General features: G+C 58.8%; 1 non-coding gene across 1 annotated transcript; it reads left to right on the top strand.

The window, feature by feature from the left end:
* The first annotated feature begins 2,499 nt into the window (after positions 1 to 2,499).
* TRNAS-UGA (transfer RNA serine (anticodon UGA)) lies at positions 2,500 to 2,581 on the top strand. The gene has a single exon. It is a non-coding gene; the product is annotated as a tRNA-Ser (tRNA).
* The last annotated feature ends 4,165 nt before the right edge of the window (positions 2,582 to 6,746 follow it).

The following is a 6,746-nucleotide window of genomic DNA, read 5'->3' as shown; positions in this document are numbered from 1 at the left end:
GGGTGGGGGAGCCATGCCTGCTGCCCAGCGCCTGCCCCCCCTAAAGCAGGATCCCCTGATGTTTCTGAGCCACGTGCCCCCCTGCCCTGCGGGGGGGGGGTCAGTACCCACAAATGTGGCTGGTTTTCATCCTTGCCCAGGAGGTTAGTGACCCCCTCGAGGTATGGCCCCTGGGCCAGGCTGCGGCCGAAAGGATGTCTGAATGGGAACCCCGGCGTGGGAGCAGGGCAGCTTTCCCTTTCTGGGGCCCTGTTGCCAGGTGGGCTGCCCGAGGGTTCGCCCAAGAGCCCTGTGAGTGGTTAAAAGGGGAAGACGCTAGGAGCCCATGTAGGGGAAGGGACAGTTTGAGATGGGAGCGGGGAGAGCTTGTTGATCTGGCCAAACTCTTGAGATTCAGCTGGGAAATACCGTCTGAGTTTTTCACCGCCAGCCGAATTAACCCTTGGCCCTGTTTCCCGGGGGCCCTGGTGGATTCTCCAGCACCATTAAGTGTGTGTGGGGGGGGGGGAAATCACGAGGGCCTTGTAGGCAAGATTCAGCCGGGAAATCCGGCCTGACCTATGGGTCATGTATGGAGGCAGCCCCCTTCACCAAGCCGACACGCCAGCGGAGGCGGGAGGGGTGGAGGGACGTGTGGGTGTGCCAGGGTACGGAGGTGGAGGCCTAGGGCCAGGAGACAGTGCGTCTATTTACAAAGGCCCTGTGCAAAACAGGGCGGGGAAGAACAACAGCCTGGTAGTGGCCCCCAGGGGCCAAGTGAGAGTAACCCCCACTGCCTGTGTCTGGCAAGAGCCTGAACTTGTAGCTGCCCCCCAGGACGCTATCTGTGGCTGCTGAGCGCTTGACCCCATCACTCTGAGAAAGGGGCTGCCCCTCGTGACCAACACTGCCTGAGTTTGCTGAGAGCCTGAGCCCATTGCTGTGAGAAGGGAGAGCTGTCCCCCGTGGGACCACCGCTGCCTGCGTCTGCCAAGAGCCTGAATCCTTGGTGGCATCGTTCCTGTCAGGGCTGAAGCCCGGTTTTCACGTCACGGCTGCTCATTGTAGTAACTGGGAGTTTGAGAGAGGCTGGGGTCCTAATAAGGATCAAGTGGTGTTTGGTTACTTTCCCCAGGGCACATTCCCCTCCTGCTACTGGTGGGCAGGGCCTCCCTTGCCCCCATGCCCGGAGGCATCTCCCCACAGGCGCACCCCCAGGTCATTTTCTGCTGTATCACTCCCTGTACGATTGCACCAAGCCTCATGGGGCCGCCCGACATAGGGCCCCCCCTGGCTGCTGGCGCCGGTTTTCTGGCAGAAACGCCCCACTGGGGGCTTTGAATCCAAGCTGTTACCCTGCCCCAGCCTTGTATGGGGCGGGCTCTGGCCTGAACCCCATGGGCGGGGTCTGGGGCTGGCTTCTGCGCTCCCCTTTGCCCCGATGTGGCTGGGATGGGTGACCCCAAACGGGGACTGGCCATCAGGCCCACCGAAACCCCCTCCCCAGTGCCGCCAGTGCCAGTTTCTCTAGCGCCCAGGAAAAAGGGGGTTTCTGAGTCAAGCCTGGGAGCCGGGCTGGAAGAGGCAGTGGAGCCCAGGCACGGCGTACCCCCCGCCTCCGTCCTTTGGCTGAGTTTGCCTGTCACGCGGGGTCTCCGGGTCGGGGTTTCTCCGGGTGGTCCCGGGGCACAGTGGTGCTAGCGCGTATTTGACACCCCGAGCCTGCCTCCTCCCTCGGGGTCTCCGCAGGCCGGGAGGAATTCACTCCGTCACAGCTAGCGGGTAGCCGTACCGTGGGAGTGGGGAAACTGAGGCACGGAAACTGCACGGGGAGTGGGGGCAGGGCAGTTGGCAGCCCATGGCTGCACAGGGAGGCCACGATCTGCCCTGGGTAGATCTGGACGGGGGCGGCAGGTAGATGGGGGAGGGGGGCAGCGGAAGGGGGGACGCAGGCCACCATAGATTCCCCAGATGTGGTCCCTGGGCCTGCCTGTTTCCAGGACATCTCCGTGGCACGGCTGGTCCGCATGACCCTGTGCCCGGCCTACCTCTTGCGTCTTCAGTCAGGCCCGTTTTCCTTCGCTGTATTTCCTCCCCCCTATTCACGATGGGGCACCCATCTTCTCTAGCCCCCCAGCTCCGATGCCGCCGGCTTATTCAGGACCTACTTGTCTCCCTCTTCCCCCGAAGTTGGGCCAATAAAAGATACTTCCCCTTCGCCGGCTCCCTCCAATCAACCCTGCAACCAGGGCGTTCCCCCGGCGTCGAGCCAGCGTTGGCATCGAAACCCAGGCCCGAAAGTTGGCTTTGTGGGCTCGCCCGCCGGCCGGCCGCCCGTTCGCAAGCCATTCGCCGCTGGGTTTCTTCAGCTCTGGTCTTAGGGCCGGGCTGGGTTGCCCTGAGTCTGTGTTTTACCCGGGATGAGAGCAGTAGGGTTTTGTAGTTTGCTGTCTGAAGTTGGTCTCACGCCAGTAGCTGGGTAACGACCCCACTGAGACGCAGGACAGTTATAGGCGCTCAGCTGTGATGGCTGAGTGGTTAAGGTGTTGGACTTGAAATCCAGTGGGGTGTCCCCGTGTAGGTTCAAATCCTGTTCGTGGCGGTTGGCTGCTTTTGCTCGGAGAGGCGACGCCCGGAGATCTCGCTGGCTCGGGGGTGAAATGCCAGGCAGGGGCCTGTGGATGGGTGGCACTGCTGGGTCCAGGAAAAGCAAATTCTGTGGCCATGGGGAATGCCCCCCAAATTCCTCTGAGGGATCCCCCGACGCTCGGAGAGACAGGCCCTGGATGGTCAGCATTCAGGACTCGCTCTCCTTCCACCCAACCCGTCATCGACTCTCCAGCCAAAAACCCGCCACTTGGGGTGGCCCCAGCTCCGGTGGGATCCTGCCCCCAGGGCCGATCTGTGGACGTGAGCCCGGTGCCAGAGCCCTGATCCCCGCAGAGTGGCCTCCCCAGCCAGACACCGGCAGGGATGTATCCGCCGACAGGCCAGGGCAGAGGTACCGCGGAGATGCCAGGCTGGGTCTGCAGCCGGTGTCTGGAAATGGCCCCTGATCGAGCCACTGACGTTGTCCAACCCAGAGCGAGACACGGCACAGAGAGCCAGAGGGCTTCTAATCCCCATGCCGCCTGCCCCCTGCCAGGGCCTGGGGTGCTGATCCCCTTCCCCCCCCCCTCCCCCGTGAATCTGGAGTCACCCCGCTGGCGTCAGTGGGGCCTTATTTCCTTCTCACTCACCCCCGTGTGAATCCGGAGTCACTCCAGTGGAGTTAGAGGCGCTGATTCCCCGCTCGCTCACCCCCGTGTGAATCCGGAGTCAGCGGCGTTACACTAGCTTTGTTGCATTGGGCCTCGTTTCCTGCAGGCCGGCGGGCTCGGAGCCCTGCTCACGGAGAAGCCGTGGCAGACGCCTGTCCTTCACCGCGCCACCCTGCAGCATCTGCACCCAGGTTGTGCCTGCCAGCCTCTGGGCCAACCCAGGCTCTCCGGGGCATCACACAGCACGTCCAGTCGCGCCTCTTTGTTCCTCAGCTCCGGTGCATCCCCCCGGTCTTGTCCTGGCATCCAGTCAACCCTTAGCTTGAGCGTGTGGCGAACACAGTCACGGGTACCCAGGCTGGGGGGAGCCACTGCCCTGGCATGCAGGGCCCGGCGCCCCACGAGTGTTTTAGTTCGCGGCGTGGCGGGCGATGGCTGGGCGGCTGATGCTGGGGATTATCGCTAACAGCGGTGGGTAACGGCGCACGCTCCAGGCTCACCGCTAGGGGACGCACTGTGTAGGGCAGGGGCAGGAGGGCCCCGGGTGGCCGTCCCTGGGATGGGAGGTCATTTAGGATAAGGGGGGGGGCTTCTGCAACCCCCAATAACACCCCGAAGCAGGGGGGGGTCAAGGGCTTTGCCCATTAAGGACACCGGAGGCTAATTGTCATTTGGCTCGCCCCGTTTCCAAGTGCCCCCTGCCCGGAGCCAGAAGCCCCGCCCTGGAAGTGGCGGTCTGAGATGCTGCCCCCTCCCCCCCGCCAACCTACAGGCGCGGGAGGTGTGTGTGTGGGGGGGCGGCTGGAGGAATGGATGTGGCGGGGGGATTCTCAATGGACAGACCGGGGAGACCTTTTCCGCACCGCCGGGCGTGGCTTAGCCTGTGGGACTCACCGCCACTGGAAGTCGCTGGCATGGATAACGGGGCTCTGGGGAGAGAGTCCAATGGAGGAGGCTAACGAGGCTGGCGTGGGGGTAGGGGGAGAGAACGGAGGTCACTAGTATGGGGGGAGGGCTGTGGGGCACACAGCGTTCGTAGCACGGAGGTGGAATGGGGGGAGGGGCACAGAGCCCTTGGAAAGGCGGGGAATGGGGGGGGTACATGGTCCCTGGCATGGGGGACGGGAGGCTGGGGGGGAGACACACAGCTCCTGGGGGCAGAATGGGGGCACACAGAGACCCTGATGTGGGGGGTTCCCTGCCACGGGAGACACGGGGGGCAAACAGGCAGACCCCATGCCAGGGGACGATGGGGGAGGGGCAGGGAGCCCCTGAAGTAGAGGGGGACGGGGGGTGGCGCACAGGGAGCTGGTGGGGGGTAGAGGGGAGCATGAGCTCAGCCCATACAAGCTGCCCCTCATTGTCATAATATTCCCCCTTGCCACTAGGGGCGCTACTCTGAAAGGGGACAGAGAGTGCTGGGTATGGAGAGAGAGGGTGTGGGTGTGGGTGTGGGTGTGGATAGAGAGAGAGATAGACAGATAGAGAGGGTGTCTGGGGATAGATAGATTAGATTAGATAGAGGGTGTGTGTGTAGATAGAGGGGGTGGATGGGGATAGATAGATTAGATTAGATTAGATAGAGGGTGGATGGGGATAGATTAGATTAGATTAGATTAGATTAGATTAGATAGAGGGTGTGTGTGTGTAGATAGAGGGGGTGGATGGGGATAGATAGATTAGATTAGATAGATGGGGTGCCTGGGGATGGATGGATAGATAGATATAGATGGGGTGCCTGGGGATGGATGGATAGATAGATATAGATGGGGTCCCTGGGGATGGATGGATGGATAGATAGATATAGATGGGGTGCCTGGGGATGGATGGATAGATAGATATAGATGGGGTGCCTGGGGATGGATGGATGGATAGATAGATATAGATGGGGTGCCTGGGGATGGATGGATAGATAGATATAGATGGGGTCCCTGGGGATGGATGGATAGATAGATATAGATGGGGTGCCTGGGGATGGATGGATAGATAGATATAGATGGGGTGCCTGGGGATGGATGGATGGATAGATAGATATAGATGGGGTGCCTGGGGATGGATGGATAGATAGATATAGATGGGGTGCCTGGGGATGGATGGATGGATAGATAGATATAGATGGGGTGCCTGGGGATGGATGGATAGATAGATATAGATGGGGTGCCTGGGGATGGATGGATGGATAGATAGATATAGATGGGGTGCCTGGGGATGGATGGATGGATAGATAGATATAGATGGGGTCCCTGGGGATGGATGGATAGATAGATAGATATAGATGGGGTGCCTGGGGATGGATGGATAGATAGATATAGATGGGGTGCCTGGGGATGGATGGATAGATAGATAGATATAGATGGGGTGCCTGGGGATGGATGGATGGATAGATAGATATAGATGGGGTGCCTGGGGATGGATGGATAGATAGATAGATATAGATGGGGTGCCTGGGGATGGATGGATAGATAGATAGATATAGATGGGGTGCCTGGGGATGGATGGATAGATAGATATAGATGGGGTGCCTGGGGATGGATGGATAGATAGATATAGATGGGGTCCCTGGGGATGGATGGATAGATAGATATAGATGGGGTGCCTGGGGATGGATGGATGGATAGATAGATATAGATGGGGTGCCTGGGGATGGATGGATGGATAGATAGATATAGATGGGGTGCCTGGGGATGGATGGATAGATAGATAGATATAGATGGGGTGCCTGGGGATGGATGGATAGATAGATAGATATAGATGGGGTGCCTGGGGATGGATGGATAGATAGATATAGATGGGGTCCCTGGGGATGGATGGATAGATAGATATAGATGGGGTGCCTGGGGATGGATGGATGGATAGATAGATATAGATGGGGTGCCTGGGGATGGATGGATGGATAGATAGATATAGATGGGGTCCCTGGGGATGGATGGATAGATAGATAGATAGATATAGATGGGGTGCCTGGGGATGGATGGATAGATAGATATAGATGGGGTGCCTGGGGATGGATGGATGGATAGATAGATATAGATGGGGTGCCTGGGGATGGATGGATAGATAGATAGATATAGATGGGGTGCCTGGGGATGGATGGATAGATAGATATAGATGGGGTGCCTGGGGATGGATGGATGGATAGATAGATATAGATGGGGTGCCTGGGGATGGATGGATAGATAGATATAGATGGGGTGCCTGGGGATGGATGGATAGATAGATAGATATAGATGGGGTGCCTGGGGATGGATGGATAGATAGATATAGATGGGGTGCCTGGGGATGGATGGATAGATAGATATAGATGGGGTCCCTGGGGATGGATGGATAGATAGATATAGATGGGGTGCCTGGGGATGGATGGATAGATAGATATAGATGGGGTGCCTGGGGATGGATGGATGGATAGATAGATATAGATGGGGTGCCTGGGGATGGATGGATGGATAGATAGATATAGATGGGGTCCCTGGGGATGGATGGATAGATAGATAGATAGATATAGATGGG

The sequence above is a fragment of the Malaclemys terrapin genome, chromosome 15 (genome assembly GCF_027887155.1).
Source record: "Malaclemys terrapin pileata isolate rMalTer1 chromosome 15, rMalTer1.hap1, whole genome shotgun sequence".
Taxonomy (NCBI): domain Eukaryota; kingdom Metazoa; phylum Chordata; order Testudines; family Emydidae; genus Malaclemys; species Malaclemys terrapin.
Note: the sequence above shows the minus strand (reverse complement) of the source record. Positions and strands in the feature narration are given on the sequence as shown.